The sequence below is a fragment of the Wyeomyia smithii genome, chromosome 3, assembly GCF_029784165.1.
Source record: "Wyeomyia smithii strain HCP4-BCI-WySm-NY-G18 chromosome 3, ASM2978416v1, whole genome shotgun sequence".
NCBI lineage: Eukaryota > Metazoa > Arthropoda > Insecta > Diptera > Culicidae > Wyeomyia > Wyeomyia smithii.
Genome location: NC_073696.1, coordinates 189,607,643 through 189,620,350, shown reverse-complemented (window position 1 = coordinate 189,620,350; position 12,708 = coordinate 189,607,643). Strand labels below are relative to the sequence as shown.

Genomic DNA, 12,708 nt, shown 5'->3' with positions numbered 1-12,708 from the left:
CACCAGTTACTCATTTCCTCACTCTGTCCTTTAGAACCGGTTTGGTGAAATTTCCAGTGTACATGCTGGGAAAGCTCGGTCACTTTTGCATTCGTTTCTATCAATGTCTGAGTTGGCACAGGCGCAGTCTACCCCCATCAGACACAAAACAAATGGAAAGTGGAAGCAAGTCGTGTATTCGCTCTCCAGGACGAAGCAATCCTGCGGAATCAAGCGGGCCTGGAAAGAGATTGATTAGTTTAAAATACCACCTGAAGACGAACGGACACGTGCGCGGATCCGTGCTGTATAGTGCCGATTGGGTTTCTTCTTGTATCGAATAGTGACTGCAATCTTTCTCCTGCTCATCCACCTCTTACATCAGTACTGCGTGGGTCGAAAGCAGGTGGTGGAAAGCAAGTTAGGTTAATTTTATGCGCACTGCAAACTGCCCCACTCACTAACGGGTGGCTGTTGGGCTGAAAGTGAATGTGGTCGGGTCAGTAGAGAAAAGCAGTACCAGACAGGGGCAGTGTACGTACGTGCTAGCAGGTCATATCCGACGGGTGCTAATGATCCTAAACGTAGAAAATCCTGAATAAATTTCTTACTTCAAGCCACGTCTGAAAAATGTGCTGTTAATTGCATATTGCATCGCACGACAGCTGCTAACAGTGCTTGCAGTCTACGGCTGGTGCATCGACTTCTTGAAGGGATTAAGTGTCTTGTTGGTGGTGTGAAGTTTACACAACATCACTTGGTAGAAAAGTGAGCGACATCCACCCGCTATCGCACCCCACTCGCCACGGCTGGGAAAGTAGAAGGCTGACCGCATTCAGTGGGAATCAAATCCTGCTTCATTCGTGTTATTCGGTCGATGGTGGCAGTTGGTGTTGCTGCTGTGGTCGCTGCAGTAAACTTGAAATGATTTATTAATTGTATACAACCGACATTCTGAAAAAAAAAAATCAAACCGAATGTTGGAAAAGCTGAAGTGCTCATACGATACTCGGGTATAACAAAAATGTACATGGAAACAAGTAACAATCGTGCATGAAACGAGAGCTGTAAACTAGTTATTATGGATGTTATGCTACGTATGTGCTAGGTGAACTAGTGTGTATATGTTGTTTTTTTTCCGCTGGCCCCTTCGCTGGTACGCAAATAGTGAATACTAATAAGAAGGATAACAACAGCGGCAGCTGTGTACAAAGTGAATGAATGCAAAGAACGTGTAATTCGAAACGCGGGAAGCTAGCAACGGTGTTGTCGGAATTGGCAATTTAACCTACAAACCAGTAGCAGGAATAGAATGCTGCCGCGACGGCGGTGTTAATGGTAAATATTTCCCCCTATTCTGTTTTCCTGCATACCTTCTCGAATGAAGTTTGCCCGCATTTTTAGCATATAACGTTAAACTCAAATGCTACTCTTCAACGTTGCGAATTCCTGAACGAATGAACCTTCCTGAATTGAATTAAGATAATGTTTTGGCGTCAGGTATGCGGAAGGAAAGGTACTTCCTGCATTCAACTCTGCCTTGGCATAAATATCCCTAGAGGATAATAGCTCTACTGTGAGGGAGAGTGGGAGGTATAGCATGACAGGGCCCTTTTTTATTTTCGGATGAAAAAAAATTGTAGTGAAGTCTAATCCATTCCAAAAATAAATTTGTTGATTATCACTCCGGGTGCTATTTATTAATCAGAGGTGTTTAATTTGTTACAATTTCTCATTTTTCTCACTACGCTGTTGTAAGTCATAAAAAGTTTTTAACGAGGGGGTAGATGTAACTGATAAAAAGCTTGTTAGCATACATCATTGTTTTAGATAAGCACACTTTTAAGTGTCGTTTAAGAGTGAAACATGAAGTTGGGATAAACTGCGTTCAATGAAGGCATTCGTTTTCGTTCTTGATAAACAAACTTTATGTGACACTGGCATGCTGAACTCTTGGGAAAAGTTCACTCTTCAAGCGATTTCGTCCTAATAACAGATACAAATGTTACCACGTTTCTAACCACATAATAACCCTCAATTGCAAATAATCCATCAGAAACGTAGTTGTTAAACCATGTTTAGTCAATTTTGCTTAATTAACACACACACACACACACACACACACACACACACACACACACACACACACATATATATATATATATATATATATATATATATATATATATATATATATATATATATATATATATATATATATATATATATAAACATTATCTATATATTGTCGTGACTAATAATGGGTTCATTCGCATCCAATACAAGATTGCTATTTACCAACACGTTTTTATTACGGCGTGATTATTACGATGAACCTATCAGCAAAAAGAAAAAAAGTACAGCAGAGCCAAATACACTTCTGAGAATAATTGTTCCAAAGCCTAACATGCAGCAAAAAATTACACACACACACGGTTGTGGGAGGATTATGTGACGGCTTTGAAAATTTGGAAAGTTTTGAATCATTATGGCTTTTAGAAGAAAAATAAACAAACAAATGAAATGACAAAAACGTAGAAAGGGTTTTTTTCGCTGGCAGTTCAATCATCAAACGAACTGGCACAGCTTTGGCACCAACAGCTGTTTCCGTTCCCTGGCAAAGATTCTGCATAATTTCCTGCTCTGTTTCAACTTCACAGCATGATATTTGATTTTTCGTCTTTGCTCAGTCCCATTCTCATCGATGGTGATTCGTTGAATCACTTTTGAGCCAAAGTGGATTAGCGACAGATTTCGTGATGAAAGATAGCGAGGATGAAACGCGACTTGAACATATTTGGAAGCAAGCTGCAGCTTCATTTCTTTGAATTGAAATTGATGCTAGCCTTTTGACACGACCTCCTGCTCGTTATTCCAAGCGATTCAAGGCTGAAATTGAGATAACTTACAACTTTTTTACCATATTGTGGGGTCCTCCAAACAACAACATATCATTCGCCGTTTTATTTTAGTAAAATTCAGCAGATGGTACAGGTCAATTGATTCTCAATAGGTGACTCTAATTTTTAATTACAAATTAAATTATTTCCACTAAACGAATCAATTATCAAAATATACAATAAGCAGTAATATAACCAGAACATAACGCACCTTCGTTATATTTTGATTTAGCTTTCGGTTAGCATATATTTTGTGAATTACGATAAAATTGCAATATCACGTAAGGTGACGTGGCAGGAGTAAGAAAACTCACTCACTTATTTTTTATTTTTCCATCAATAGCCATTACTGTTAGCCCGATGAATAAAATTTTATGATATTACAGACGGTCGAATACTGACAGATGCAGTGTAGGTACGCAATGTATGTGAAGAACTCAAAATATTTATAGTTTTACATCGACAAGTATTAGCAACTTTTTATTGTTTTCAGACGCATCAAGATGAAAGTGCTTTTACGCCTAATGGAAATAAATTTTTTTATAGATGGTTCACGATTCCGAATGTGTATGTCCCACAAGTCTTTCAACATCACTTCATACAAGTTCGCCGATCACACCTGCGTGCATTTTAAATCAACACTGAAAGTTACACAATAATTTTTTTGCATTACACTTATTTCAATTTTTAAGCATTATATGGGGAGATGGCTATCTGCATCGCCAAAAATATTGTATGCAAGTTTCTGTACGAGTAAGAGCTTTCGTTGATCTATAGCGTATACGTAGTCGTATGACTAAAAATAACAGGAGGGTTGTGTGCAAAGCCACGACCGCTAGGTTGAAGTAGAATACTTTTACAAGAAAGATAACCCGGCTGCTTGCGTGTCAGTCATTTTTCCTAGCAAATAAATGTTGACCGTGCATTGGCAGTAATGAAAATTCTATGCAAATGAAGTTGAAGTACTACTCAATTTCAGTTTGCACATATAAATACGACCTCACTGAACAGGAAAAGAACAAACTCTTTGCGGCGCAAACAAGTTTCAACAGTCAGAGTATAGGTACATGTGAATTCAAATTATGATAATTAACTTTTGGTTAAAGCTCAGAACGAGAAAATATTAAATCTTCAATTCATTCGTTTGGTTGTCCTAAAAACTAGACACGGCTTTACTAGAGGAAGTGTTGGCAAATGCATCTATGTATCGGTAATACCGCCGCTATCGTACGAAAGCGCGTCGTTTCATGTGGGGAATAATATCAACAATGCACTCTGTGCTAAAACACATATAAAAATATACTGTTGACTGTTTTTTGTGACAAAGGCTTTTATGAATCATCAAACTGTTTAAAAAAAAAAACCTCATTTATTATGATCTTACTTTTGGATTTAGTGATATAGACCGATCAAAAACAAAAATATAAAAAAAATAGTAACATGCATGTGACATGTATCGAGAAATCTAACCAAAACCGCAAAGTTCAAGTTGGATTTATTTAGATAGAAAAATATACACACTCCCAATTTTAGATATTATATAGAAAAGTACTACCTTCCAAACGCAATCAATAGTTTTAGTTTGTATTCGCTATTTAACTAGATACAAACATTTGAAAAGGGCATATTTTGAAAGGGAGAAAACTAATAAGGTTGTATACATTTTATTTTCATTTTATGTCACCCCCCCTTCAAAAATCTTGAATATTGGAAGGGGAAGAAAATAAAGCTCATACCGTTTTATTCATTTTATTTGTTTTCCGACAGCATTAATGCTTAATTTAGCAATGAACAAGTCCAGTGACAGAGAGAGTGTCGACAAAAGGCAAGCGAAATAGATAATAATAAAAAAAAAGTGTTATTTTTCAACATTTGTTTGAGGGCAAGATTTTTTTTCCTGTATGGACTTCCTCACTGCGACCAGAATCGTAAATCTATTGTGAGATATGCCCGGTTGTCTGCTGTATCCCGCACTTCTGTTAATTGCAATACCTCTATTGAGAAGTGGCATGCTTATTATTATTGTTCATCAGTGCTTGTGTGTAATGTGCCACTCTTCCTTTACACGCTTACTGTTCTACTATACCGATACTCGTTCCTCTCGCCAAATATCACCAATTATAATTCCCTGGAGAAGTGTTGTCGTGCGTCCTTCTGGCCAGTTTTATTGATAAGAGGAACTTATTTTTTGTTAAGAGGAAGTCACGCAAAGGTATTTGTAGATTTCAGCGTAAAGGAAGGGTAACTGGTGGGGAGCCTGAGAATAAACTCATGCTTAAGTCCTTTTTTTTTGACATCGGATGGCCTGGTTCTACTAAGATTCGAACCCACGAGCATTCGCTTGACAAAGCGGACTCTGCAACCTTGCGGCTACGCAGCTCTTGAGGGCAAGTTACAAACGTCATCACTTGCACAAAAACTTTTATCAAAGATATTTCTATTTTTTTCGTCTTGGTGTTATTCATTTTTTGCCACCCCCTTTGCTAAGTTTGTTAACTTTGGACATAAAAAGAATTCAAAATTTGTATCAGCCTAACTTTACTTGTGAATGAGTTGTGAGTAAGTGCTATACAAGTATTCAGAGAAAATATGCACCTCAAAAAGACCTAAAAGTTGTTTGAAGACCAAATTTTGATAGAATCAAAAATAAAAAAGTAACATCGAAAAAACTAGGTTTTTCAGTGACACCCCAACATGCTATCTTATATTCATCATACCGCGAAAAGTATACAAGATAGAGACTAGATTTCTTCGGCAAATTTATTCACAATAAATGAATCTACAACTCCTTTGAACTAAAAAGAACTGTATCTCTATCAGCAAAAAAGTTAGTTTTGCTATTTTTGATAAAAATGGAGCCACCCTAATTTTTATTTTCTAAAAAGAAGCGCCTTTTCAAACACAAAATATATTTCACATATACTATAAACCTAACAACAGCTGATTTTACACAAAAAATTAAATACCGCTAAATCGACGATCTGGACCACTGTGCAGTGGAGAGAGAACTCCTCCCTGCGTACACCCTTCTATTACCTCAACCATGACAGACTCATCCTCCAATGCAGCTGCAATGCATCCTGCTCGAAGGCATCGCTTGAATCCAACTCATTGTAGTATTATCGACTCCTTCGTTTTGTAGAGCCGTGCCAATTGATGCAAAGCACGTGTTATCGGAAGCTCCCTCAATATCAAGAAAAGCGTATATATTTCAGTGTCTCTGGGATCTTCATCAATACAAAGCGGTATCTGTAGATTTGCCCTTGTTAATAGGCATAGTAATGCTTATGCAAGGGCAAATTCGTTACGTCCCGATACCTATGGAGGAATGGGGGTCCAATTTTTTTTTGCGTTACGTAATTGATGGATGTTACCTTAGTACACTTCAATCGGTCTGTCAATGATAGTGACTATAATTTCAGCTCAAAGCCTGTTTTGTGTTTATTCGTGACATGGGACTGACCAAAATTTACATTTTTTCATCAATTTAGCAACAAACACAATTTTGAGAGCACAAAGTATGTGAATAAGCTTTTGAGGTTTATTCCATAAGTGATGAAAAATTACATGGGACTATTATACATTTATGGGCAGTTTATGTGGATATTGGTATTTGTATGATATGTTTCATTATAGGTTTATGTGTTTTTTGTGATACTTTCACGGTTTGTTGTGTATATGATATTTATCCGTTATTCGTATTGGTGTGTATGGTACATTTATTTGTATGGTCTGTCTCTCTGATTCTTATAGAAAAGTGTCTCTATTAGTGAGCCTATGAAAAAGAATTGATTCTGATTTAGACGCATTAGGAGAAATTTATGGTGCTTATTCAACAACAACGATACGCTTGTGCCGTGTCAAATGAATACTGTTTGAACAAAAAAAAAACACCACAAGCACAATATCGCGAAGTGTAAACGAAATTCTTTCTGGTGGTGTTAATTATATTTCTAGAAATAGATTTCAAGGGAAGGCTAAAAATAAAATACATAACTGAACAAACGAATTGATTTTGTCTGCTGACTCTGTAGCCTTTGTAACGTAAAATCCCTCTAATTACAGTGTATAGTCCCATGTCACCATTTCATGCAACCCACAGGGCTGTATACGTTGTAGTATTTAATTTTTGTCACACTCACCTTCAGAATTGTTGAAAGTTGAAAGGGTAAGAAAAAAATTCAAGCCGTTTTAGCAATATTATTGATTTTTTTTAAAGTGAGAGTGTCGTAGAAAGGCTAGCCAAGTAATTATTGAAAATAATAGTAATAATGTGGTATTTTTCAACATTAATTAATTTTCAAAAACTCATTAAAGATATTCCTTTTTTCTGCTTGCACTCCACCATGCGAAAAAAATTACCAAAATAAATAAACACAAAATTTTATTTACAAAAAAATGTTTTTTTTTAAGTTTTTTTCAAAGAAACCTGGACGTACGACGAATCTTTTAGTAAAAAGGCCGGGCTGGGAAAATGAGAGATACATTTTCAAGAAAGTTTAAGTTTAAAAACATTTCATTTCATCAAAAACATTCTTAAAACTAGTTGTAATCTAATGATTTCAAACGATTTAGATAGAATTTTATTCCGTAATGATCAGATAACGAGGCTCGGATTAAAGAGGGGGGAAAGAGAGTGAATGCCCCGGGCCTCCGACTCGAAGGGCTCCCCGAGTTCTGGTCACAAAAGCCAACATTCATTCAGCCAGACATAACGATCTGTATACACATTAGGGTGCGTCAAAAAATGAATGACAGCACCAATGCACTTTTCGTATTCCTTAAGGGTTTTACAACAACTGTGTAAATTTTCAGATCAATCGGAACTATATTTTTGCGCTCGATTTTTTTCAATTTCCATGCGATTTTATATGGGAAAATCCAATTACTCTTCAGAGTTGTCCAGCTGAACCCTAAAAATATATCAATACATGATATTTGTAAGAAATATTCCAGGGGGAAACTTTGCTGCAGACCGTAAAGTGCGACGATGTTTGTAGAAAAAGTTATTTACCTCAAACTAATTGAATATCTGACGAACGGTTCAACATTAAATTTTTCCAGCAACACTGCTGCAGCATGCTGTTGGTGTAAACGTTGCAAACCTACTTATCTTACCAATCAGACGATAGCCGTGGTGGCTCGTGCTGTATCAAGAAATTGTCGCCATGTGGCTCGGTTTTGGGCTGTGTTTCGTCAGGCGTCCCCAGGCGTCTCATCACCCGCAAGTCTCCTTCGATCTGGTCAAGCCATCATGCACGTTGCGTCCCTGTATTTCTGGTGCCGGCAGGGTTGCTGAAGTGAAGCGAGAGTTGTCGTCCGGCATCCTTACGACGTGACCGGCCCACCGCAACCTATTGACTTTCGCCAGGTGGGCAATGAGGTTCTCTCCAAGTAGCGCGTACAGCTCGTGGTTCATGCACCGTCGCCATTCTTCGTGGTCCGTCTGTACGGTGGAGACCGTAGATAGCCCGCAGCACCTTCCGGTCGAAAACTTCAAGAGCGTTAAGGTCCTCCGCGAGAGGCGTTGCTGTATCAATTCCGTAGAGGACCACCGGTTCTTTCAAGGTTTTGTACAACGTCAACTTCGTGCGTCGTCGCACTCGACTCGTTTGAAGTGTCTTCCGTAGTGAAAAGTAGACACGATTTCCAGCCTGGATGCGTCTCTGGATCTCTTTGCTGGTGTTAAAACTCGTCGACCTCCTCAAGCTCATCGCCGTCTACAGAGACTTGAGTTGGTAGCCTAATGTTGTTCTCCTTGGAGCCTCTCGCTCGTTTTCGACGCATTTATTTGCAATCCGATTCGTCCGGCTTCGGCTTTCAGTCGAGCGCAAGTTTCCTCTGCCGGCGCAAAATTACGTGTTATGATGTCAAAGTCATCCACGAAGCTCAGCTGCTGATCAGACCTTGTGAAAATCGTGCCTATCGTGTCGATGCCCGCTCTGCGGATCACACCCTCAAGGGTGATGTTAAACAGTAAACAGGAGAGTCCATCACCTTGTCCTAACCCTTTGCGCGTTTCAAGAGAGCTCGAGAGTATCCCTGAAACACGCACGTAGCACATCATTTGCGTCATGGTGGCCTTGATCAGCCGAGTCAGTTTATCCGGAAATTAGTTGTCGGGCGTAAAATCTCCGGCTTCCATGAAATCCGCTTGGAATTGGCCGACGAACCTCTTGGTTAAAGGTGATAGACGACGGAACAGGATCTGTGAGAGTATTTTGTAGGCGGCATTGATAAGCGAGATACCGCGGTAGTTGCGGCACTCCAGCTTGTCGCCTTTTTTGTAGATGGGGCAGGCGACTCCCTCCACCCACTTGCTGGCAGTTTTTCCTCCTTCCAAATCCTGGAAATGACCCATTGCTGCGTTCTAGCCAGCGCCTCTCTTCCATGTTCAAAGAGCTCGCTCGGCAGTCCGTCTTTGCCTGCGTCTTTGTTGTTCTTCAGCCTCCTGATCCATAATGAACTTCATGAACATCATGAGCTGGTACTCGGTCATCTGCTGCTGGTGCTCCTAGGTCAGTTCCTGCTCCGCTTCTGTTTACTGTTTCGCCATTCAGGTGTCCATCGAAGTACTCCCTCCACCTGTCGACCACCTCGCTGGCATCCCTTAGAATGATGATGATTCTCAGACGAAAAAAGTGCCAGCAAGAGGATCGTGAACATGAAGAGCTGGGGCAGCTGTACCGTGCCAGGGATACGTGGAAGTTCAATGAGAAGATAATCAGTCTCGAAGAAGCTATTTGCCGCAAGTCGACATTTGCAATGATGCTTGATGGGTCATTGAAAATGTCGACTTGCGGCACATATCTTCTGCGAGACTGATTTTCTTCTCATTGAACTTCCGCGTTTGTAGTTGGCCTTGTTCCCTCTCGTTGACCTACCCAGGGTAATTGCCCAGGTCCGGTTCTCCTCATTCACTCCTGCCTCGCACTCCCCGTCATACCAGTCGTTTTTGCCATTCCTAGTGTCGCCGTTGCGGTTTCCCCGTGAATGCTGCCCAGCCGTCCTCAAGCCCCTCCGCCGGGGGTAGTGCCGCTTCGAGCTGTTGTGTGTATTTCATCGCAGTCGGGGGGTCCGGAGCTACTTGACGCCGCGGGGTACGGCGATGTCGCGCGTGGTATACGGTTGACAGTTTTCAGCGCAAAGATATCACAACTAGGTAGTGGTCCGAGCCAATATTCGCACCGCGATTGGTGCGTACGTTTGTAAAGTCTGAAAAGAGCCGGCCGTCAATGAGAACATGGTCAATTTGGTTTGCTGTGCGTTGGTCAGGTGATCTCCAGCAGGTTTTGTGGATGTCCTGACTGCGAGTTTCTCCAGCTGTGCAAAGAACGAGTTCTAGCTGATCCAGCAGAATCCGGCCGCCAGGCGGGGTGTTCAGCGATCAATCGCTTCCAATTGTCGTCCTTATTTCGTCGCCTAGGTCGTTCCCGATTGTTCAAGTCCGTATCCAATTCTTGATTGTTCGTAGTATTTTAATTTCGGCATGCTGCCTTGCTAAGGCTGTGGATGCCTAGTCTCGCGACGGGCCTGTCGTCTTGGGTGTAGCGAGACATCGCATTTCGTAATTCAGCCGTCCGCTTAGACGCTGTTTGGCGCTCAGGTAAGCTGCTCACCGAGGAGAACAACGCTCTGTCAGCATACGACCAAGTTGCCACCGGTTCACCGATCTTCCCTCGGTTGCTCGTATCCCAGTCGGTACCGCGTGGAGATAGGGATGGAAGGGTCTATTTTATGCCAACTAGCTATTCTGGCTCAAAACAATCTTCAATCATGAATACCATTTTAACATAAGGGGCCATCCACATACCACGTGGACAGATTTTTAACAATTTTGAGGAGCTGCAAGCGTACCTAATTTATTGGTAGTTCTTTCGTGTTTTGCCTGACCTACCTCAGAACAAATGAAAAGACTTCAAAAATAAAATGTTACTTTTCCCACTCAGAACGATCCGCTGTCTACATCATCTATTATTCCAGATAGCAGGAGAACTTGAACTTTGAGCTTTCACTAATTGCATTAATTTTATTCCGAGGAAAACAACCTTTGCTACTGAAACTTTACGTAAGGACAGAACGCGCACTTAGTTGGTCTTGTTGTTGTGTTGTTGAGTCTTCTCTTTATTGTTCAAATTTTATTTTCACTTAAAAATACCTTCTTCATTGCAGTAATAGATATCACGTCTGATTTTCTGCTTTGCTTAATGCATGTTAAGAAAAAGTTAATAATCCCGAAATCATAATCTATCAGTTTAACAAGAAGTTTTATCTCTAATTCTATTTTCAAAATGCTCTAGAGTTACAAAGCTCTTATAATCACTTGATCAGCCTTTGACCAACTGAAAACGGAAAATATCAGATTTGAATATAAATTCAAACATTCATCATTTAGTTTTTTTCCACGATGAATGGTTTTGAAGAAAAAAGTTCGTATATTTATTCACGCTAATTGCATGTATGACATCATGCGAAATATGTACAAAGTTTTCAACAGTTGTTATTACCTGAATTTTTATATTGAATAACTTAAAGTTGAAAATAATTCTCTCCCAAGTTGCATGCCATAAACCCCACATTTGCAGGTCAATATAAAAATACGTAATGAGCACTTCTTCTAACAAAAAGTGAAATCTTGCAAGGGAAAAACCCATCAACTAGCAGCAGCTGAAGCGCCGAGTTTAAAATGCCTTTTTCATTACAAAATCAAAAACAAACATCTCAAGCTTACGAAGCACGAAGAGCACAAAAATAACGTCAGAGTATTCATCCCCGGCTGTGGATCACGTCTTCCGCGGTCGACAGAACACAATTCATCAGGTCAGTGGCGGTGCGGCGCGTACTTAAGCAGCTGTGAATTAATAATAGTTCTCCTAAGTAGCACAAGTGAAGCAAGTTTCAACTTTGCACATCATTTATTATTTACGCCTCACTCTCCCGGTAGACTGAAATTTCGGAGCAAGGGATCCCCTCTTGTAATTTTCCACACAAAAAAGACGAAACAATGCGGGTTTCTTTTTTTCGTTATGCCAGCCTTTCATAACCGGAGCTCCGATGGAAGCCGGCCGTAAGCAGAATGCGTGCACTGCACAAAAAAGTAGTTAAAATAATTACCCATCCTTGGTGACCCTCCTCCGGCGTCGGTCGGCACCCGGCACCCGAGAGACTTGCGTAAACTGGCTGGATGGTATTCACTCATTCATCATCTCAAGTGATTTGCATTGATGCCGAACCAGTGCTGCCAAAATGTATCTTCTCTCATGAGAATTATTAAGGTTATGTTACGCATTCAACATTTTCGAATGGACATTTTATTACGTAGTTACTTTTTTGATGTCTTGTCATTTGTATCACTTTAGCATATTGTTACCAGTTTTCTTAATTAAATCTTCTGATGCTCTATTCTTCACGATATTTCAATTGGGATTTATTCTAATTTAAGCGTGATTGTCGTAAGAAGTTAAATAAAGACGTAAACTTCAAACTTTTTTAACTAAGATAATATTGTTTGGACATCACTATTTAGATAATATTTGGAATGAGAAAAACATACGGTTTCATTTATAAACCTGTTTATAGAGTCATGCATTATATTGTGCGGGATAATTGCTAGTTAGCATGTCAAGAAATAATAAAAATGACAAACTCAGAGAGTAGCGAATCCAAACAGATTTATCACTTAACAGCCAGCTATTATTTATTCATCCTTAAGTGTTTTGTGATGTTCGGCCAATCACGCAAAATGGATGCCTAACTATAATTTCAAACATTTCTGAAGTCGAGTAGACACAGACTCGCTTACGAAAAGCAGAAAAATTTCTATCTGGCA

General features: G+C 39.8%; 1 protein-coding gene across 3 annotated transcripts in view; it reads left to right on the top strand.

The window, feature by feature from the left end:
• The first annotated feature begins 230 nt into the window (after positions 1 to 230).
• Positions 231 to 12,708, top strand: part of LOC129726723 (limbic system-associated membrane protein-like) — a 113,686-nt gene continuing 101,208 nt past the window's right edge. For all 3 annotated transcript variants that reach the window (XM_055683746.1, XM_055683747.1, XM_055683743.1), the window contains exon 1: positions 231 to 1,317. The gene's annotated coding sequence lies outside the window, so the exon portion shown is untranslated. The remainder of the gene's footprint in view (positions 1,318 to 12,708) is intronic.